General features: G+C 32.4%; 1 protein-coding gene across 6 annotated transcripts in view; it reads right to left on the reverse strand.

The window, feature by feature from the left end:
* The window catches only part of LOC122711532 (myocyte-specific enhancer factor 2), a 52,213-nt gene that overhangs the window by 23,559 nt on the left and 3,334 nt on the right, over nt 1–25,320 (reverse strand). For 3 of the 6 annotated variants that reach the window (XM_043930387.1, XM_043930386.1, XM_043930380.1), the window contains exon 2: nt 9,397–9,455. The gene's annotated coding sequence lies outside the window, so the exon portion shown is untranslated. Of the gene's footprint in view, nt 1–5,538; nt 5,745–7,211; nt 7,403–8,498; nt 9,355–9,396; nt 9,456–25,320 lie in introns of those variants that run through there. The other 3 variants (XM_043930384.1, XM_043930385.1, XM_043930383.1) reach the window with 3 other exon arrangements.

Genomic DNA, 25,320 nt, shown 5'->3' on the forward strand with positions numbered 1-25,320 from the left:
TATTTTAAATTTTAAATTTCATATATTTTTCCCATACAGTTAATATTTCTTACAAGTATTATGACGTATCTCATGAGAGAAAATTTATTAGTTTCGATAATGAATTGCCTTATTTTGCCATTATCAAAGTTATTTTTTCTACAATCACGCGATTTGAGAATCTTTAATGATTATACAGATATTGATACATTTTGTAATAAGAAGATAACGAATGATCGAGCAATCGAAACTCAACATTACAGAGAAGAAAAAGACAAGACAAGTTTCGTCCACTTCCTTTTTTATTATTTATTCGGCTATTTTCATTGTTAAACTGTGGAACAGAAAAACACATTTAATCGAACCAATTATGTAAATAAGTTTTATTAGATTAATTTGCTTTCGCTCTAGATAATGTTCATTTATTTATTTACGGAAAAGATTATTTGTGTGTACGCACGTATGTGAAAACAGGATATCATTATAATAATAATAATAATAATAATAATAATAATAATAATAATAATAATAATAATAACAACAACAACAGCAACAACGATAATAAAAATAATAAAAATGACTATTAACAAGGATGAAATTTTTACATTTAAAAATTTCTCAGTTCTGGAAGAACTGTAATTTATCTTAACTATATTTCAAATTATTGTAATTATAAAACGATGATCTTCCCGATTATTTAATATCTTAAGAAATAATTTACATCATGTTATAAAAAATACTAAACGAGACTATATACGATCCACATGTTTATAAACAAATAACTTTTATTCCCATAGCAATACTTTTCTAAAAATAAATTTTCTATTTTTTCCTATCTAATTTTTCTACACGTTAGAATAAAATAAGACATAATATCATTTCATTCCGTGAATATGACTTACTATTACCATAAAATATGTAAAAAAAAAAAATTGTTTATCCAAACACATCAACAATAATTAATTCAACAAATTTCATCTTCAATATTCTTCAATCTTTGAATCCAATGATTGAATCGCATCGTTTCGAATTCGACTCCATTACTCGATGAAATTTCGATCAAGATCAGTTTCATATAAAAAAAATAATATTGAATCGAGGAACGTACGATAGATAGGATTCGAATTTTCATAGAATGCAACAGGGTTCGATCGAGCCGTTGAAAAAAACGTGCTCCGGAGAAAGCGGGGAAAAAGCGAGGAAAAAGGGAACGGTTAACTAGACGCGGATACCTTAGAGCACTGTGTAAAAGGGATGTCGGCCCTCGTGATCTCCTTTTGCTCGACGGTGCGAAGGAAAAACAATACACGTAACAAATACCTTTGGAGAGCCTCGATCAATAGCAATATCGGGACATACTGTGCCGTGGTACCCTATGTATCTTAGATATGTACGAATATCATCTTTACGCTCTATCTTAATCGTAACACAATCTCGATAATCTAATATGTAAAGAATTTTTTTTTTTTTTTATTTTCGATGATTCGAATTACAGAGATATATTGCGCTTGAAGGGAGTTAATTAAAATTAAGATTTTTCTAAAGATCTTTTCGATGTAATCTTTTGATGCTGCGTCGCATACTTGGGATGACACGTATGATTTTTTTTTTCATCGATATCTATAATTTCAATCCTCAACAATTTTATGTTAATTGTCTAAATTATTCTCTTAAAATAAATAAACCAAGTATGATAATCTGACGAACAATTTATATAAAGCTTGATACAGAATGAAAAAGTAATAGATAATCAGAAAAATATACGAAACTAGATAAATATTGAAAACTAACGAAAGGAACGAAATATCATCGAACAATGAATCTAGATACCAATCTTGAATGGATTTAAGGAACAAAACTCTCGAGATCTCGAGTTTAATCGTCACGAAACGTGAATGGAACGTTTTCTTACGAAAATCTAACTCCCCTTTAAGGCTGTCGTTCTGAAGGAAAATACCAGGTGGCCACCAAACCATCTCGAAGCGAAACTTTTACACTGGTGGTACGAGCGCGCGTAACAGCCGTCTCTATCCCTCGAAACCACGATATTTCGAAGATCCATGCGGCCGTCTGTTGCCGTACCGGATATCCGCTCATCCTGCCGCCACAGAAGAAACATCTTGGCTTCCGACGACGCTGGAAAATCTCTCTCCAACTCGTTCAATCTTCACTTATGTAAAATACGAACACGTGTCCCGATCTGTTCTGATGTATAACGCCACTCGATAACGCGTTCTCGACCGTCTATTGCGTTTCGATAAGTCGATTTAAAGCTCGTTTCGAGTGTTTTTTGATCGTGGTGGGGAATGATGTAATTTGAAATAGAGCCGATCGATCGATTTTCTTCGAGATCTCTTTCTCGAGAAAGGAAGAATCAATATTGGATGGATATTTTGTTGAGAGGAAAATTTGTTTTATCTTGTTATTTTGGAAACGATGCGGAATTACTTTTTTTTTTTTTTTCTCGAAGATATTTTAGGAATGATATAATGGTAAAGAGGAATTTTTAAAAATTCTTAAAAATGAGTAAAATAAATTAATAAATAAATTTCTATTATTAATTCTTATGATAATTAGCAATCTTATTTTACGTTGTAAATATTTCACGAAGGAAACAAGTTTATAAAAAAAAAAAAAAAAAAAAAAAGTATGAATAATTCATTGAACTTTTTTTTTTAAAATATTTCTTATAAAAGATTTCCTTATATCTCGTACATATTTCACAATATGTAAATTACTTTTTCTCTAAGATTTTTAAAACAGATTGAAATATTTATTTAAACATGTATGAATGTAATAAAAATATAATTTATCTTACCTAACTAGAAAAATATTTCTAAAATAAATACAACAAATATCTCCTAAAAAATGTAAGAAAAAAATAATAGTAATAATTGTATTTATCATAAGAAGAAAATAATTACTATTACTTATACGTTAGAACTAAATAATTCCAATAATTCTACATTCTTATGAGAATAAAAATGTATATTTTAAAACTGTAAAGAATAATTAACATTTTAATTAAGAATAAATAACAATTTGTTACACATTCAAGAGAGATAATAATAGCAATAATCAATCATACCTCTGAAATTGTAATAAAAAATCACGTCGACGAAATAAATAAAATAAATAAAAAGAATAACGATTACACTTTCTTTCTAAAAAAAAAAAAAAAAANNNAAAAAAAAAAAAAAAGACAACATCAACGAAAAGAATACAGGGCGAATAAGAAAAATAAAAATAAAAAAAAATTTCTAGAACAAATTTTCATAGCTATCCGCTTTTTAAACGAGACGAAATACGTAGCGGACGCACAAGAGCTGCCATTTAACCGAGGCACGTGTGATCTGCGCACTTGGCACGCGACCAAAAGGGAGAGAATGAGACCAAACTCCGGAGATGACGTCACCAGGTGACCAGTCGTACGAAGATCGGACGAAATCTCAAAGTAAGGCCGGCTGATTGTTCCTGTGTGTTCCGCGTTCAGCCAATGCTATCGCGAGTTATATCGCTTTTCATCGACGACGAGGGGGAGCAACAGGTTCCACTCTCTCTCGTACAGCGAGAAAACGAAGGAAGCCCTTTCGACTCGAGGCGAAAGCTTTGTCTCCGCGATTTGCTCGATCGAAACAATTAAGGAAGGTAATTTAGCTAGAGATTAGTTGATTTGTTCGCTTATCAAGGAAGAGAAACAAGTTTTTCTCGATTTCTACAATCGTCCTCGACTCGTCCATTGTCTGAAGTTAATTTAAACGTTTTAAGATTCGAATGTTTCTTTATTCGAACGTTTCATCATTCAAAGATTTTATTGTTGGAGAACTTATACGATTCGAATATTTCATTGACCAATCGTTGTAGCATTCAAATGTTGCACCATTCATTTTACAATTCCAATGTTCCACTATTCAAAAGTTTCATAACACGTGTATTTTTCGCATCCAAATGCATCACAAACGTTTTTAGTATACGAATGTTCCGCTGTTCAAATGTTCTATCATTCGATTGTTTCCAATATTCAAGCGATTCATAGTCCGAACGTTCCGCTAATCTAAACGTTTCACGATCCAAATGTTCCGCCGTTCTCCAAGTTTCAAACATTCTCTATTATTCACATTATCTTAAATTTATCATTGAAATTATAATATACAATATATAATTTTCAATTTGAAACTTTTAAAGGAAATAAATAAGATATTAAACTATTTCCTATCGTTCTCGTCTTCATTCATAAATTCTCTTAAGAATCATACATTAGAAAGTTGGTCGAATTTAAAAATTAAAGAAACGATATTCTATCTTATTCGCTTTTTTCCAATGACATAATAATAAAATTTAGAAATAAAAACTGAAAGATCCGATATTTTCGAAAATGTCGAAATCGAATCAAAAACAGAGAGATGATTTTCTTTCTTCGAAGAAAGTTTCTTTGCGCCTAAGTGCATCTTTAAAAAGGGGTGAAACCTGTCGATCATTATAACACAGTTTCAAGGTGGTCAAGTGACGAGCTGCAAATTGATCCTCATTCACCCTTCTCTGCTCGTGTGTTCGAGGGAGCGCGCGAGCGCACGAGGTAAAGTTACCCTGAAATAACTCTTGCAGATTATGCGAGGTGAAAGAAGATAAAACGCGTGTAAAGAGGCTAGTGAAAGTGCGAACTAATTTAACGTGTAAACTACTCTTGGCCTTTGCAACGTTAATCTTCGCGAACGAAATCGAATCGATTTTTCTTCTCCATTTTCTTTTTTTTTTTTTTTCAATTCTTTTAAAATTTTGAATCGATATGGAATACATTTTACCAGTATAAGAAGAATAACTAGAACGTTTGTAAAGTAATCATTTCTCTAAAGAACTACTCGAAGAAAATTCGTTCTCTGTAATTTTGTTGAAATAAAATTTTAAAATTTAATCTTCAAATTGGATTGTATCATTCATTGGATTTTTGGAAAACGATCGTTTCGATCAATCTGTTGAATATAAACGAAATATTCGGAAGGATCAATTGTGACCAATAAATTTAATTGGAACGATTGTTCCTAGAAATAACGTGATTAGATATCAAGATAATTTTCGAATGATGATACGAACGTGAACGAAGAGTGTTCGTTGTTGTTACGTTTGATTTGGACGACGATCAAGGTAACGTGTAAAGGGCAGAAGAACGAACGTGACGTTCGATCTACGCGTCTCTTATTCACCGATCTACATTTATGTATTTACGATCTACTGGGTGTTTCATATAAAAAAATATCATTAAGAAAAAAATGTTGATTTCTCTTTCCTTTATCTTTACCGTGAAATTTTCTGTTTAATTTCAATAGTGAGAAATTCAAGTAATGATACTTAATCTAGAGAATTTTAGATCTAGGGAATTTTTTGAAATTTTCATAGAAGAATCGCACGGTTTACATTATTATTTACAATCGATCACTATTCGTATACGAGTTTTTTTTTTTTAAAGAATATAATAATATTTAAAAAGAAAATAATTCAGATATAAGTGTCATATCAAATGCAAGTCTTAAGTGTATGACATAAGAATTAAGAATTACTTACTGTTCCACTTGACTCCCTCTGCAATCTTAATCTTAATCTTATTGATATTGAATCATAAGAAACGACAATTTAGATTAACTTTACTTTTTTATTAATCCCTTAAATATGGAATAAATATTAAATCTTAACTCTGTCTCTAGATATTCCTCGTTCCCAAATACAATTCGAAAAATTCTCCCTCAATCGTCTTTTCCGGAACAAAAATCCTTTTAAAATTATAAAAAGTACAACGTTACAAACGGCACACTCTGTACATAAAATGATTGGCGAAGCAATCGTCGAATATTTCCCAATGGAAAACTACTCTTACGAGAAAAAAAATTTGATTGCTTAACATAAGAAGAAGAAGAAGAAGAAGAAGAAGAAAAGAATAAAAAAAAAAAAAAACAAATAAGAAAGAGTTCTTCAAACTAAATAACGTTGTATAAGAATGTTTATTTTAATTGTTGCGGAAAATGTGCGCAAAAACATGCCGACCGGCGTCCGGCAGACGCCACGAAACGTTTGCCAAGGGTTAATGAACAAGATGTATGTTGGCCGATTTCAAAATGCAATACCTATTACGATCGCGACCAAATTGTCAAAATTGTGCTGGCATGGTTACAGCAGAAAATTATGAGACTATATGGCTAACACGTGACACAATAAATTTCAATATGGCAGGCAAGTTCGTGTATTTTATCTCGTACAAAGATGATATTCTATAATGTTTATATTATTTATACGGTAATCGATCGATCGATCGGTATGCTTATTCGTTTTCATTATTCTTTTTATCATGCGAATGTTATTTATTAAAATTTCGTTAATAAATGACAAACAAGAAACTAGGAAATTTTGAGTGGAAGAATTCAAAAGTGCATAAGAATTTTATTCGTTGCATAAGAAATTTGTAAACTTCATTCGTCAAAAACTAAAAAAAAAGGAACGATATTTCGTAAAAAAAAAAAGATGAATCATAGAGGATGTATATTTTTAAATGAACCACGAGATATTACATTTCCTGCAAATATATAAAAATAACTTGCAATATTGTTATATTTTTTTCAGATTTATCCAAAACGACAGAGGCATTGGAAATTGCATTTAGATGGAGTGGCTATGATTAAGAATTGAGAATTTGAACTGAATAAGATACTGATTGAAGAAAAAATGAGATAAGAGTAATTGAGGTACATAAATGACTAATATTTTCTTGGTATGAAAGAACGAGATCAGCAACCAAGATCCTTAAGATCCTTGAAGAGACGTGATATTGTATCGCGGTCACGTGATGATGGGACACGTGAAAGAACAAGACAAAAAAGATGAAAACTACAGGCGATTAAGTCATATTATTTAGAAATAATATTCACGAATATTCGTTCAATCCTATATTTGACACCACACCAAGAGTTTACAATTCAATTCAATCAATCTTTACAATTTTTTTACAATCCTACGACTTGTTTACTAAAGATTTCCCTTCGATAAAACTTTAAAAAACCAAAAGACGTCAAAACTAGTTCGAATTCGAAAAAATCGATCGTTTGTTTAAAAAAAATCCCTTATCAACACCTGATGTCATCTAGACGAATATAGACGAGCAAAATTCCACCGCGATAGCCAGCCTAAATCCGTTCAAACGCATCACGCGCGAGGGCGCCTTGGCTTAGAAAATGGTGGAAACTTACGCCGAAAACATCTCTCTCGGTTGGCCATGTTGAACTTTCGATACCATCGAATCGTTTCACACGTTTTCTTCGTCCAATCTTTAAATCGTTATACATATACATATATATATATATATATATATATATATATATCATATATACGTATATCCCAACGTGATCCACTAAATTCTTCCAGAACTGATCTACACTATAGTTTTCTTTTTTTCAATCGAAAACCAAACAACAACTACGGTTGCACGTACACACGCGGTAAACACGCGGATCGAGAAGAAGAATATCGGGAAGAAATCGATCTCGAAACTTGGCAAACGGCGGCCCGATCCCTCGAATCGTGCAACCAGTTCAAATTTCAAATTGGATCCGACGACACGAGTACCCCTCGACGACTCGAGACGAGGAAGACAGGATAGGAAATGCAACTCCACTTCCATGGCTGAGAACGCGTTCCCTTGATCCTTCGCTCCGTCCAACTGGTCCCACCGGCGTGTACCACCGAAAGATCGGCGGTTAGTGGCGGTCGTGGGAATCAAGGAGGAACGGAAGAAGAAAGAACCGAACGAAAACGTAGAGGTCCGTCAAGCCGGGAAGAGACAGAGTTAGTGGATAGAAGAAGAGATGTTGTCGGTGTGTGCCGTGGTGTATTAACAAACCGCGTGAAAAGATCCCAAAAATAATTTCGGCGTGAAGAAATAAATCCGGGTGAGGCGGTCGCGAGGGTGCCTAAAAGAAGGTTCGCCACCGGGTGCCTTCTGGGAATGAAACCGGCATAGTATGCCCGAGTTATAAGAAGAGCGGTGTAGCGATCGCATCGGCTAGTCGCTAAAGAGTTTTGCCGCGGCTAAGAACGGATCAAGGGGAGGCGAACGGGTTTAAACGCGAGAAGCCTGTAACGCATATTTCGAACAACTTGAACAATCTTTCTATGGGTGCACGATCACGACGGATTTAAAAGTATATATATATATACATATAAATATATGTGTATATATACATATATATATATATATATATATGAAGAGGAGAAGGAGATATCTTTCGTTCTGAGGATGTCCGCGAGAAATCACGAGATGCGGATCGAACGAATTGCAATTGTTGTTCGGTGTTTCTTTTCTTTTTTTTTCCCCTTTTTTTCTTTCTTTATAAAGTAAGTAGAATAGAAGGAAGAGAGAGAGAGAGAGAGAGAGAGGATGGCCAGGACGAGGAGACGGGCCGAATATGCGGCAACGCGAGAGACGCAATGGCAAGGCAAGGCAAAGCAAGCAGGCAGCACAAGCAGGCAGGACTTACCTCTGCTGTTTTTAGAACTCCACTCCCAGAACTGCGCGGGTCGAGCCGAGCCAAAACCAAAATACCACCGATATAGCTTTTCTGCGATGGTCTTTGTGTAAGCGACCAACCAGCTCTTTCGTACGGACGTCCAACCGGCTTGCACCGGAGTCGAACGCCCGACAAACTAACCTTACCGACGCGACCAAGACGACGACGACGACAACGACGACGACGACGATGATGATGATGATGATGACGAGACACGACGAAGAACGATGCATCGAGGGGAAAAAGTATATTGTAATATGAGAATGATAATCGTATTGGATCGTTTATCGATGTTCAGGGTGGTACTTGACTTCCATGGTTTCATGGGTTTGGTGTGAGAGAGAATGCTGATTGAACATGTGATTTGTAAAGGGTTTCTATAGTTTGTAATTACAACATCACATCTTGATGATGGTTATTAATGGAGAAAATGGAAATTTTTGGAGTAATTTTGATTGGTATTCGATGAAGTTTGTTCTATCTTCTTTTGGAATTTTTGATTATCAAAGAATTCATGCGATTGGCCTGTGAATACGATGTTGTGAATACTCGTTATTGAGAAAATAGGTTATTGAGAATTTATCGTTGTAAGTATCGTTGAATATTTTGAATAAAAATTAATTTCAGGATGACGTCGTGTGTGAAACAAAGAAGATTGTCAGTACGTTTTATTAAATAATAAATATTTTAATTATTCGTAATTATCGATGAATTTAGTTTGCATTTAATGAATGCGTCATGATTTTATCGATATGTAATAACTTCCATATGCTTATTTCCATATAATTTTCTCGAACATGATATCAAAATTTATTTATATAAACGGTAACGTTTCAAATATATATAAAAAAAAAAAAAATACGCTTACCTTTCTATTGCATGTAGGAGCCAAAATACAGGGTCGGTGTTGCATTCACGACGATTGTCCTGAAAACGAAAAAAAGAGGAAGAATTTCAATCCAAATCATCGATTCAGAAAAAAATAATTACCAAACACTGATTATAATTTCTTTTAAATCACAAGAAAATCTACTTCAATCTCGACAAACATAATAATTCTTCGAGAAGAAGATCCAATATCCAATCCAAACTCTAAACGAATGCAAACGATTGATCAGATTGAAATGTAGAAAAAGATTAATCAAAACCTTTATTGACTAAAAATTACTTAAGCTTAAGAAGATACGTTAATCAAGAATACCTAACAAAGAAATGATAAACTCTGATATAATTAAAATTCGGGAAATGAGGATGGAATATGACTGTGGGTTTATTTTATTCAAAAAAAAAAAAAAAAAAAAAGGATATAAATCGAGGAGAGGGGATGATAAATGGGCGAATGAACCGACGTGACACGATATAATTCCTAAACCACCCCCCTTCCCCCCCCCTGGAAACCGATCCCATCGGTTGTTGTAAAAAAAACCGATCGAAAATCGCAGCAGCTCGTCGCAACGTCCAAGTTTCCATAATTACACCGGGACAATTGAATCACCGAACCAATTCCACCAGTCACGATGGAAGATTCAACTGAATTCTTTATGCCATCTCCTCCGTTTCGCCGTATTCACCTTTAATCGGGTTAACGGAGCATGGAAGCTTCTCCAAAATAGTCGGTCGTTATTAATTTAAGTCACTCTTAATACGGTTCCACCAGGAAAATCGTTATCATTCGTTCTGTCCCGGTTCGATCGATCGGAATGAACAGAGTTCGAAAGTTCATGCTCTGCTCGGGTCGGAGGAGTTCTTTATTCTTTGCGACAATTCTTCTTTTTTTTTGGATCGATTTTTTTTCAAACGCTTTTTCAAGTGCGATCGAATCGATAGATTCCCCTTCCCTCCTCTGTTTATTTATTTGCTTGAGAATGAGAGAGAGAAGTGAAAAGATTTGGAAGATTTGATAAGCATATCGTAGTATTTGTAAGAAAGATTTTTAACCATTTTGATATATGATATATGCTTTTTCTTTTCTTTTTTCTCTTTTTCAGAAGATGGACATTGCATCACGCATCTGATACGTTATCAGACTGGACGGTTTAAATTAGTTTATTTTATATTATAACTTATCTCTGTCCTTTTTTTTTTTATATTAATGATTTTTATAATTACTTTCATGGTTATAAAAATATATAATGGGATGTAAAATAAGATCAAGTACGGAATGAATAAAAATAAAATGCGTAATCGATCAAATAGAATGGCAAAGTTCAAAAGGACATATTACTACTATTGAAGACGATTTACTTTTCATTTGAAAGAAATGAGAAATTCTTGGATTGATAAATATTACGTAATAGATATTTTTATTATCTTCTCGTTAACTTCATTTATGTTATCAGTGGTAATATATTATGACATTCGTGGATTCATTATTTTCGCTGAAAATCCAATAAAACGATATATTTTTTTCGAGGTAAGGTATAGAATTTGGAAAATTGTAGAGAGTTTATACATTTATGTATAATTTTTTAACTCTCTCAAAAATATAATTCAATACTTTTTAAAATTATTTTCCATTTCCTCTTCAACATCCACCGTTATTCCACGCAGAAGACATACGTCGGAAAATGTCAGCTCAAAAAGCGAGCCAAATCTTGAAGCTCAACTGATTCATTGATGAGATCATGCGACTAAAGCGGAATAGTTTTGCCAAGTTACTCCTAAATTTCCACTTTTCTCTCACTTAGAGAAATCACACCGAGATAAAAATAATCTTTATTCTTTCTTCCAGAAGAATTCCAGAATATCGAATAGACGAAATCATACTTCGAAAATCATACTTTACAAAAATACGGTGAAAAGAAGAAATAAAGATAAAAATTTCTCATCACAAATAAGAAATCCCTGAAAGAAGATTTGTCAAAGTTTCAGATCAAACTTAACCAAAAATCAAGAATCATCGAATCTAAAACGGAATCGTCCCTAAATATCAAACATCTTTCCCTCGAAGAATGAAAATAAAACTTTCTCAAACGATAATTAACATCCCTCGATAAACGTACCAAAATCCAATTTACCAAGATCCGATTAACGGCCGGCGCAGAAGAAAAAAAAGATCCTTTTTCTATGGGGAGGGGAAGAGAGCGTGTGCGCGTACGAAAGAAAGGCGACAATAATTTTTGCTTTCGGCGAAGCGGCGGCTAGGAAAGAGGAAGGCATAAAACGACATTGCTCTGGATCGGCACGTGCCACTCGATAAATCTGTCGGCAGCTGACGGCACAGCCGGCTGCAGCCTCCCGCCTGCACTTGCGCTTTCCTCCTCCTTCTCCTCCTCCTCCTCCTCCTCCCTTCCTCCCCTGTGTCTTAACGTTTCCTCCGCCCCCTTCTCATTCCACCCCCGGAGTCCCTTCGCTCTTACGTGAACTCCTCGCGACCCTTGCTCGCGAGGGCACGGCAGCCGTCTTCGTGGCTGAACGGCGTAGGGTCATACTACGTGTGCAAGGACGATGTTAGATGAATTTGAACGTGATTGTTAATCGATATTGAGATTTTAAATTAAGATCGAGAGTGGTAAAAAGAAATTTCTTCTTGCGTTATTGGTAAAATTTTGTACATACGCGTGTACGAGATGATCCTTAGATTTTGAAACGAGTTCAATGTTGTTTAAGAAGAAATAATCGATTGTAAATAATATTTTTTCATTTTTTTTTTTTTTTTTTTTTTTGATGTAACTTTAGGTAGGGAAAAAAAGGAGAAATGATTTGTCTGAATTATTTCATCGACGCACAAGAAGTAAATATATCAAATTTCAAGATACGTGTTTTCGTGGTTACGTAAGGGAAGATTCACGATCTGAAAACAGGAAGGGAATTTTTCGACGGTAAACACGTAACGAACGATTTCGATTTTATGAGGAATAGGTTCTCTCCTCTTGGGCCCATATTCTGAACGATCCGGGAGGGCCTGTATCCCCAAGGGAACGTGTGCACACACGTGTGTATAATCCACGGTTGCTACTTAATGCGAACGACAAGAGGAAGGGCTTCTGTGTTTCTCACGTTTTATTCGAGGCTAGATTATTCACGTCCATAATATGTAAATATTGTAATGTAATATATGATTTCTTTGATTTAATTACAATTTAAATCCACTTTTTATCTTTCTTATTTTATTTTTAATAGAAAGATTATTTAAAATGTATATAATTGAAACAGATAATTTATTTACAGTCAAGAATATTTTAAAATAATTAAAATTAAATAATTTATTGTCTAAATCGAGAATATATAAAATATAATACATTTACTTTCGATATACGTCGATATATCATTTAAAATTTAAATGATTAAATTAAATAATTTATAAATTTAAATTTCAAATCTGGCATCTTTTCTTTCTTCTTTAATAACACTCTCTGAATCAAATATTATACGCAAACTAAAGTAAAGTATTAGTTAAGTATCTTTTTCCCCTTTTCTCCTTCTTAAAGAAACCACCTATAACTTAAGGTCATAGATTATAGTTATTTATAGTTCAAAAATGTTGCTTGAAGTTTTATTTCGTATCCCTTCTACATTTAATATGAAACATAATAGAGAATCTTCCAATATTTAACACGTAACAATACTTTGATATGAATAACAATAAAAATAATATTCTAAAATTTTAAAGATCAACGTGTTACAAATATTTAATTCTTTAAATCCGATATATATAATTACCGAAATTTTTCCAAGCAAATTTTAAATTAAACTTTCCATGTGTTAAAAAAATCATTGGCCGACATCATCCCCGTGATAGCGGCGTCCGCAACTGCGCGTTAGCAACAGATGGAGAGCGCTGTGTATCGCGTATTACGTATCGCACATAAAACGACCAGTTATACGCATACACACGGTACATGCTTCATCGATCAGCCAGTTACTTGCGTCATTGCGAGCTCTCGTGCTCTCTTGCTAGGCACAATTTCTTTCTTTCTTTTTTTCTTTTTTTCTTTTTTCGATCCACCAATTATTACGAGGATAAAGAAATGAAATAGATGATAAAAATTCGTAAAATTCAGGTTTTAGCATTTAACAACAATAATCTGTATATCCCTAATAAGATATAATTTTAATAATATTAAAATTAAAAACTTTCATAAAGATGGATAACGATATATATAAAATTGGAAATCGTAAAACTTTCTATCTCTTTTCTTCTTAAAAAATCGACATCATCTCATATTCATCTTCAAAGAAATGAATTTAAACGATTAAGTGTAGAGAGTTCAATTAGAAATGAAAAAAGCGTTATATGGGATTGATTAGAATCGTTGGCGGGTTAGAACGAGGCATGAGCCCATGAGTCGGCAAGAGATGTTGGCGCGAGTGCAACGCGCCATATTCTTTGTCCTATGACACGACGATGTTAAAGCTCTGTGGCTAAATTTAAACGCAGCCGCCAGGGCTGAGTCTAAGACCGAGGCTGAGCAGGAGCAGCCGCCAGAAACCAGAGCACGTGCTTCAACTAAGTGACGTGTGCCTTCCTCCCCTTGGCGCCCCCTCCCCTCCCTCGCCCTATCGTTTCCCTTCCCCCTCCCCTCCCCTTTACTCGTCCCCACCCATGTAATACACCCCCATCTCTCTTTCTCTCCTATTTACCCATCTATCCTCTTTTTATCCATTTATTGTAATCTATCCATGTTTAATTATTTTTATCTTTCTCTGCTTCTCTGTTTCTCATCTCGCTTTGCATTCTACACACAAAAGATTCAAGGAGGATGATGTTGATGATGAACAATGAATCTGATGGATAGGTATGAAGATGTTGGGGATTAATCGATTCGAATGGAAAATTAACGACACGATGTAGGAGAGATACATCGTGGAAAGGAATTTATGGTGGAACGTGGAATGTGAGTTAGTTAATACGGTGTTCAGGGCCAGATTGATTCGAGGAGTTTCGAGACTGTTGAACTTTAATCTGTTGGGCGTTTTGGGATTACGTTGGTTTAAGAGAATCTTAGAAGTTTGTGTAATAGTAGTAGTAGGTTTCAAGAATAATATCTTTGATGAGAATATTGAAATTGGTGATAACATTTATACTTGAGAATGATAATGAAGCGAGATTGAAGACAAAGTCGATGTCAAAATTAACGATACTTAAATTGATAATGAACTCGATATCGAGATTGATATTGAAGTCGATAATTTAATCGATATAGAAATTTACTTTGGAACAAATATTCAAATAGACAGATGTTTGATCTTTAAATCGATTAATTCAACTTGAAATTGAAATTGATAATTGAATAAATATTAAAATCGATAATACTTGAATTAATTCGATCAGAAACGAAAAAATTCGCATATATATAAATCAAAAAAATTTATAAATGATAATTGATTTTCTCATATGCTTTACTTATTCACCAATCAAATTTGAATTAGTTGAATATCGAATCATCGATTCTCAACTGGAGTCGAACCACACGGTTGTAGGAGTTGATACAAACATCCTGCACCTCACACGTGGCCTCAACCGACTGTAGGACACGTGTTCCTCTCTCCTACAGAGACATTTCTCCACAGAATCAGCTTTTCGATTATCCATGAATATTCTAATTCAATTTTTCATCGATTCAAATATATCTTTCTTATTATAAATATATACAATAAATTTTGCTCGATAAGTGTTGAAAAATATATTCTATATATATATGTTCAATCACTTTCGAGTAATAACCAAACATATATTGCAAATATAAACGCATACATTTGTTAAATTTTCATGTAAAGTAAAGACAATTCAAAAAGTTTTCTTTTTATTTCTCTACAAGATAAATATTGCAAACGATTGCTTGAAAAACAACTGCCTATGTCAGAAATTCCCTTTAAGTTGTTAAAATTAATACGAATAGTGAATAGAACGAAGAACGTGGCAGGAGGGCACCTAAAGGGGTAGGGCCACACGTCGTTGGTTATGAGACCCCACGGTTTGCGATGACGGCCAACGCGATGAGACCAGACACATTAGAACAATCAGAATCCCGCAACGTTTTCTGTCTTGTGTGTACAGAATCGGATTAAAAAAAATTGTAACGTTCAAACGTATTAATAAAAAAAAAAAAAAAAAAGAAAAAAAAGATTGGATTATTTAGTCAAAAAAATGATTATTTTAAAAAAAATTCATAAAAAATTGAAATTTTATTTGTTTCTTTGTAATCATCATGATAAGTTTTATCGGGCTCCTCGCACTTTCTTCATCAGATACGCAATTGCTGTTTAACGAAGTCGAGCCGACTAGCAAGGTCACATCCATCTAACGAGGTACATCTAATAATTGATACAACGATTGCTAACAAGTACGGAACTGCGAAACCGGTTGGGTAAATAACGAAGTATATAGGGTGTCTTTGAAATCATGGTAGCAAGAAAGCTGATTGGTGGAATGATTCTACATGAAAAAAATAATAATGTTTTTTTCATTCAAAATTTCGTTTTCGAGCAAATCAAATTTGAAAAATTTTTATAATATAAATGAATATAAATGAATTTAATTACTGATTAAATAGATGTGAATAGAATAATATATCGATAATTCATTTAGAATTCATTTACTTTTGCATATATAATTTGGTCGCTTGCATCATGATTTCGGAGACACCGTATATATCAAAGAGAATGAATCTTCGAAATGAATCTTACGATAATTAAGCTATTGTTAATGGTTTTTGATTATGATTTAATTGTTGAATGAAATATTCGTTTTAAGATTGAAATATTTATTTAATGATTAGATTATTATAATTAGATTATTATGATAATTTTAATTTATTTGAATACGAAATAACTGAATAAATTAAAGAGAGAGAAAGAGATTCAAGTTTTTGAAAAGACGAGATAAGTATAATTATTCTATAAACTTTCAAATTTTTTTTTATAAATACGAATAAAATTTTGTTAACATATGAAAAAACAATGAAAAAATACAAAGAATATTATCGCGTATACTGATACGAATAAAATGAAATGCAATTTTAAAAACTTCCATAAATCATTCTATCTTGTGTAATATTTTTCTAAAAAAAACTCATAAAAAAAAAGGGAAAAAATGACGAAAGTATCGTCACAGAGAATCTTTATGATAAAAGAACAAGTTCCACAAATCATAATCCTACATTCTCTACAATCAAATCTCTTCTTCCATTAAAAGTTTTCAAAAAAAAGAAATGAATATTTCTTTCCCCAAAGTAAACGAATAAACTACGGTTCGAATGTACAAACGATTCGAAGGATTCTTCCTCTACTAGCTCTGTGTGTCCCTCTTTCGGTCGCACACAAACTGGAGCTTGAAACGCGATACTCGACGCGAGACGATACGCGGACCGATTCTACTCGAAGAGCAGAATGAACGGCAAGAGCCGAAACGAAAAGAGAGGGAAAACGAGGTGGCGCGAAGGAAGAGGGTCGGGAAAAGAGGAAAACAAGAAGAGGGAGGCTTGTGAGTTGAGTGAACGCACACTCGAGTCGTGTATATGGGAGAAGGGAGAGGAAGAGCAACATATACATACGTGAACACATGTGAACAAGGAAGAATCTCGCGCGAACTGTGAAACTACGTTTATTCCAAACGTAGACTCTCTCTCCGAATCTTTTGCTACTTCTTCTTCCTCTCCTTTTCTTCCTTTTTTTTTTCTTTTTCTTTTTGCTCTTGCTTTTTTTTTTTTTAAAGGCTTCACTAGAGTAGCGAAATAATTCTAAACGAGAAGAGAAACTTTTCCATCCGTGTATTAATCATTTGTGGATTTAAGGAATTAATTCACATCTTATCTTTATTTCAAGAATTGTTCGTAATTTTTTTTAGATTCAAGAATCAATTTCCTTTCTAAATTCTGGAAAATCTAAGATTTTTAACGTTTCTTATATTTACTTTATGATAGATATTATAAAATTGATTTAGAGAAATATGCAATATGTATGCAATCTGTGTAATACACGTAATTATTTTGTGACTAGCATTGAACTAGCTAAAAAAATTTGTTTCGTATGTTATAAAAGAAGAATGAAATGAAATACATCAAATTCAACTTGGTGTAGAAGATCTCTTACGATTCGATACAATTTTTATCAAGGAGGTGAGAACTAATTAATTTATGAAAAATAATGAGTAATTTAACAGCGAACAATTCAAGATAATTATGAGAACCTTATTTTTTTTTTTTTTTTTGTATAATATGATGTATATTACTTACACTATTATGAAAATTGGATTATTATCTTACAATAAGTAATTTGAATTGAAATTGATCTTGTAAATGATGAATAAAGTTTTTATATAATTTTTTTTAACATTTTTTTGAGAGTTTGATAATGAAATGATCAATTTAACTTTGTTTTAATATTATTTTATATAATATTTTATATAATATTACCTTTCATTTGTTAAAGAGCCAATTGTTTTTTTTTTAGTTTGAGAAAATTGTTGGAATTAATTTATTTTTAGATTTATATTATATTAAACATTCTTCTCGCTTATTATATTATATCTTATATTATCATCTCTTAAATAAAAAAAATTATAGTTTTTTTATTTTTTTTAAATTAGAAATTAGAATAATGTTAATTCTTTTAATAATTATAAAACTTTTATATTAATTAAGAAGAATTAAGAACTTAGAAAATAAATATCTTTTTTTAAAACTACTATCTATATTTGTGTGAATATTTTTTTTTTTCAAAAACAATCTCTCAAATAATTCAGAATTATGAATATTCATACCAATGCACAAAGTAATATGAAATATAAAAATCTACCCACACTTTTCTAAAATTTTTTATCCAAACTGATCTTCCTCCAATGTTACAATACACCCACACTTATATTAAAGCAAATATACAATAAATAGAAAAAACAAATAAAAAGATGTTCAAATATTTACTAAACTTCAATTACTGAAGAAGAATTTCCCAAGAAAACCACAAACCTAATAACAAAATAAATTTTAAATTCAGTTGAAGAATAAATATAAGAATACACATTTTTACAAGCTTTATATAATTGAAACAGAATTTTTCATATTATTCTTTCATCGTTGTCCACAGTCTAGATACCCTTCTCGCATTCAATAAAACAATTATCCGCTCCCATCATTCTCATACCGCAGCCAATAATCACTCCACATCCACCAACCAGGGAAGAATATTCCTCAAGATGTCCCCATAGAACCCTTCTCCTTGTTCTTTCCTCGAACTTACCATCACTCCTCTCCTCTTCCTCCTCCTCCTCTTCCTCCTCCTCCTCCCCTCTTCTCGCGCGTGGACGCCACGACACACACAGAAATCTCTCTCACATGCACATGTACACACACACACACACACACACACACACACACACACACACACACACACACACACACAAACAGAAGAGGCACGCATAGAGGAAAAGAGACAGAGAGACGCGCGTGTATTGCTCAGCTAGCAGAGGAAGAGAAGAGAGGAGAAACGAGCTGGCAGATGTTGGGCGCGTGCGGCGTCGAACCTTTTAAGGCGCGATCACTGGACGCCCGGCGTCGCCACGGCCCTCCCCGCGTCGCTCTCGCCCCCACTCGGCTCTCCTCGTCCCTCTTAACTCCACTACCCTCCACCTCGGACACCTTGAGAACAGACGAACCACGCGCGCCACACCAGCCTCCGCGAAACCTCATCTACCTCTTCTACTCGACGTTACACACTCCTCTCCTTTCCTCACACGGATAAAGGGAGTCGAGTTTGAAACTGTAATTTGCTCCCAACTTCTTATTCTTCCTGTGTGTTTTTCCCCCTCTTCTTTTTCTTTTTTCTTTTCGAATTAGGGATTTGTTTAGGTCGAGATGTTGGTTCGAGAATTGGTTTTGGACACGTGGAGAGTGTTGAGGGAAAGAAGTTTCAAGGATTAGAGAAGGATTAACCTTGCGGATTAACCTAACTCTATGTTTTTGGTATTTTTTATTCTGATTAATTCTCCAAATTACTTAGACAAGTTGAATCTATTTATTCTGGATAAATACATGTACTTGTACTTGTGTAGAAGTGGAAGAAATTTCATTAAATTTAACATATTTTGTTTCTATGATATCATTCATTGATCAGTTATTATCTTATGTATATGAGGTAATATATTTTTATAATTTATATCAAAGTTTGTTTTATAAATCCAATTCTAAAAACTAATAAAAATTTTATCCTGTAAGTCTAATCAAAATCTCCTAGCATCTTTCTTTTAAATCTATTCATCTACAAATTCCTAATATTCTAAATTCAAAAACCAATTCTAATCCTATCAATCCTAAAAATTCTAAATATTAAGCAGTATTTGTCCAAGTTACAATTCTAGTAATTATCATATCATAAATACAAACAGTTATAAAAAAATTAAATTAATATTAATCAAATTTATAAATAAACAATCGTATTTTTTTAATTATTTTCAAAAAATTTTCATAACATATTTTCATATTCTTGTCCATATATTCCATATAATCCATCTACATTTATGTATTTATACATTTATATATTTTAAATACAAGAATATTTAAGTACTTAAAATAAAATTTAAAATTTTTATCTTTCTCTCAAATTTTTCTCTTAAATTTAATCATTATTTGACATATTTATTATTTGGCCTATTACCAAACATATTTAGAACATTATTACCAATCAAAATCATTAAAATGACAAGTTAAAAGATTTCAGTAGTATTCACATTTTAAAAGTTCAATCAATTTTTAATGAAAAAAATTTTATATTCTTTTTATTCTCTTTCTTTCAATATTTCAAGCAAAAGGAACGAAATGAATGAAGATCTCGAGTCCAATTTAACGGTAAAGAGAAAGAACCGGAAAGAGTTAACTCACCATCCAACTAGTAAAACAAATAACGAAAATCAAGAAGAAAAATCAGAAACCAAAAAGTATACAACAGGGCAGGGTGGAAGAAAAGACGGAGGCGTCGCACGTGGCCGATAGGACCACGTGGGCTTTCAGTCTACGTCACCGGCCGAACCGACATCCCATCGCGTATTGATTGAGAGTGGCCATGGTCGTTTCCATGACGACGTTTCTTTTACCTGTACAGCTCGAACACACCTATCTACACATATATCTATATACACACACACGTATACACACATACAAATGGATGATACACCTTCCTAGTTACACAGAAGCGGCTACCTATCCATCTACTACGTAGGTAGTAACCTTAGGAGAACGTAGGTGTACGTAGGTGCGCGTGGTACCTGCGCCGGGACTATAGTCCAGCTTTTCCAACCCTCCTCTACCTCGTTTCACTCTTCGCATAATCCCTTCGCTCCACACCCTCCTTGTCGTCCTTCTTTTCGAACCCTATCAAGCTGTCCTATCTAGCACGGTGTATCGAGTGAATCGGATCGGATCCTCGATAGAAATCTTTGGAGCGTGCACGTTGCCGTACCACGCGTGCAAAATTTATAATCGACCCCTCCGATACCGCGCCGTGACGCGTACGTACCCTCGACCCGAACCCATCCCCAGAGGCGACACACCCCCTCTAGGTATCCTAGATCGGAATATACTAAGATGTGGATACGGTTATAGTGGGATTTTGTGGAGCACCTTGCAATATCTCTTCGTAAATATTGAGAATGGTTTGGATATTGGGATATCTTGCAAGAATAAAGATTTACTTAGAAAAATCAAAAGAAAGGCATCGAATATATATAAATTAATTTAATCTATTTTTATAGATTCGATTCTATAAAGATTATAAACATGGAATTAAAAAATATGTAACATTATAATATTGGTATTTTGTGTTTCAATCGAATATCTTGACTATATATGACTATATATGACTATATCATAAAATTAACAATTTATTTCATTCAATCTTGTTTCCAAACTATAAGTATCATGAAAGACGGTAAAGCCAATTACGGAAATTTCACTGCCATTCCTGTTTATTGCTTTATTAACGGCCGAGCTCACAACAGAGCTCTTTTATTTATCGACGGAGAATAACAAAAATCGATTAGATTCGAGCACATTATAAACCGCGGAAAGGTAGACGCAGCAGCACGTGCTGCTAACACGTGGTGATCGGGTCCACAGCAGAAGCGCAGAATGGGGAGGGGGTGTGCAGGCGGAGAGAGAAGTGCGATGCGCGTGGGTAAAGTAGGGAGTGGGAGAGGGACGGGCGAGTTCCCGCGTAAACACTTGCTTTTTGCGAGTATGACCACATGAGTAATGATGATTCTAGTTACCATACGATTATTCAGCATCTCCCAAGAAACGACAAATTATAATCCGTCGATATAATAGTAGATATTAATTTGACAGATAACTGGCAGAGTATTGCTATTTCACGATATCGGAAATAAAAGATGAAATTAATTAGTTTTAAATTAAACAGAGATTATCAGTGACACAGGATTTAGAAGAAGAAAACTTTAACAGATTTCAATAAAATATTATATTATATTAAAATTATTGTCATTATTATTATATCATGATTAAATGTTATTGATGATATAATTTAAATTATATTGGCATTTGATTATTGTTCGAATGACATCAAATAATTTATATTTGATATTATTCTAATCTCCTATTACTTTAATCTATTGATTATTGAATTTTTATTTTTTCTATACTTCTATTGATTTTAACTTTTTTATCTACATTTTTTACCTATCCTAATAAACCTAACCTCACAATTTTCTTCATTAAAAAAATTCTCAAAATTAAGAAAAAAGAAAAGATTGAATTATGAATCAAATAATAAATCGCGATAATCTGAACACCATAACCTAAAATGATTGAAAAACGAGTAATAAAAGAACACGTGTCATTAACTTTCAAAAAACCTAAAGTCGGAGGAAAAAAAATAAAAAGAGAACGTAAAATAGAACAACTCAGATGATGGATTTTCCACGATTTCACACAAGCAACAACCATAATAACGACAACGAACTTGCATCAACGTGATGATTCGACTGTCGTCGAACTTTTCTTTCTTCTGGATACGTGTTTTGTACAATACGGATGGATGCATGCAGGATGATCAACTTTTGACAATGACACGTGTACATTGCACGTGAGAGTAGGCGGAAGGAATCATCGGAGTTGCGTTCAGATTTACGTCAATCGTGACCTGACGCGAGAACGCAAGCCTCAAAGACAAGCCCTGGCTTTAACCAGGGGGAAAAAAAAATGACGGTTAAAAGGAAAACGAGCCTCGACGCTTTTTCCGATACGTTGCGGAGAGAAAGAGAGAAAGAGAGAGGGAGAAGAGGTTTCTAGGGAACTGACATCCGGTTTTTCTTTAACCGTGATGCGCGGGAACATGGCCACTACGGGAAGCGGAAGATAGGGAGTGGAATAAGAGTGGGAAGATCCCATATTTTTTTTTTTTTTCAACCAGTAATGGATTACGGAAAAGATTATAGAATGGAAATTTTTATTAATTAAAATATTCTTCTCTCTTTAAATTTTTCTATATTGGATTATTATCATATTTATATCATTAATTATAAAAAATTTTTGAATGAAAAAAAAAAGACACTTTTATTGTGTTTTCTTTTATTTCCTTTTATAATTGATAAAAAGAAAATTTAAATATTAGAGAGATATAAAAAATATAAATAAAAATATAAAAAGTTGCCAATATACTTTGAAAATTAAAATACATCGAGGAAAATTTCTTACAATCAATCAATATATAAAATTCAATCCCATTTTAGAAAAACTTCATAAAATTCTATAACTCCAATAATAATATAATATAATAATATATAACAACTAAATAAAAAATAATAGCTGTCTAAAATTGAATTGCAGAATGATTGAATAGCAGAGAATTTCCTAAGTATTCATATTCATGAACGAAAATGAAAAGTATCATCATCTTTATTTCGAATCGATCTCTTCATTATATCGCCCCTAATCGAAAAGTGCTTATGCGATAATGCATAATAATCAAATTCCACCAGATTAATGAAAAGAAAACGTTTGAAAATCATGATTTAGTCACAATCTGGAATTAATACGTGTGTGAAATTATATTTTATCATGAATAACCTATCTATATCGGTTCCAAGAATACAATGTACGCTCCGTGAATTATTAAGGCGAGCGTCAGAATTGCAAAGTGACCGAATCAAATTAGCCAGTCCCATTAAAAGATCCGGGCAAATCATTTTAAATGTTACTTCTAAATTCATCATCGATTGCCGACAACCACCGATTCCAATAATCTTTAATCGATTCTCACATCTATTTGAAACCACATAAAATCTTCAAACTGTGCCGGTTCAAATCTCGATGAAATTGACGGAAAGTAAGAAAAGAAGTATAACTTTCAATTCTTCGATTCGAATTATTTTGTTTCTTTGTGAATATAAATTTGGGAATGAAATAATAGTAAAGAAAATTAGGATCTCTTTAAACATTTGTTAGAAAAAAAAAAATACAATATGGTTTCTTTTTTTTTTACTAAAATTTTTTAAAAGCTTAATTGTGCATGTAATTTTAAGAGTGAAATATATAAGATTTGGGAGGAATCAGTATTAGAAATTAAAAAGATTATATTTCAAGAATTGTAATTTTTTTATATTGTTCTAGGAATATTTGTAATGCAAATTTAAGCATGGAATAATAAGATTTCTAATTGATTAAAATACTCCAAGTATTACTAATCAATTTTACTCTTTTTTACTTTGATAATATTAATAATAGCGAAAATAAATATATGTATATAATTCAAGAATTATGAATCTTTCAATGAATTTTGAAATATTTTATGAATGTAATTTTCAAAATAATAGAATTTAAAAGAAAATAGGAAATTTATTAGATAAATTAATTTTAGAAAATTTGAAATCATTTGTTTGAAAAATATTGAATATTGTATATAACATCAAATATATAGTTATATTTTTAAATAAATGTTAAAAAATACAATAAATATAAATATCAGTCTGAGAAGTATTGAGTATAAAAAAAATAACATATAAAAAAATAATTATTGCAAAAATGTAATCTGGAATTTTATGAGCACATTAACTTAATAATTTACATATCGCACTTGTATAAAAAAATGGCGTATTTCGTAAAAAATATAAAAACTTGAATAATCATAATGGAATGTAATAGTAATTTTTTAGATATTCCATAAAATATAAAATTCATTTCAAAGAGAATCTTCGATTGATGAGAATAAATTAGATAAAAAATCCAAAATTTATTAAAGTTAAAAACCTGCCAATTTATATTAATTTTAATAAAAATTGTTTCAGCGAATAAAATAATTTAATAAATAAAAGTCCTAATAATAATATTAAACGAATTTCTTAAAACAAAAAATGATCGTTTCAAAAGATTTTCAAAAGATAATATGCAATTCTCAAAGCTTGCATAATGTTTCGAAAATGAATGACGTCAGTGGTTGGGGTTGTTCTCGAGAAGGTTATCGATGAAACTGTTCTTTCTCTTTAGCGAGTGGGTGGGATCGATGACGGGGGCGATATGCACGATTTCTTTATGGAATTTTTATGAACGTTTAATTTTTCGGGCGTAACAATAAAGGTGTAATTAAACCAAGCACGATTTAATAGAAACACAACATCCATCGAAAATAATTATCCAAAATAAATCGAAGAATTTTTTTCTATTTTCTTCTTTATCGATTGCGTATAATTTTTAATATAATTAAATTGTATCGCTATAGAAGAAACTTCAAAAAATTGAATTTTTAAATAGAATTTTATATATTAAAAACTTGAATAATTGGATTATATCATCTTCAACAAAAATAAAAATAAATGTCTCAATATTAATGATCATGCTTAATGACT

The sequence above is a fragment of the Apis laboriosa genome, unplaced genomic scaffold (assembly GCF_014066325.1).
Source record: "Apis laboriosa isolate Shangri-la unplaced genomic scaffold, ASM1406632v1 scaffold170_cov151, whole genome shotgun sequence".
In the NCBI taxonomy this organism is placed as follows: Eukaryota; Metazoa; Arthropoda; class Insecta; order Hymenoptera; family Apidae; genus Apis; species Apis laboriosa.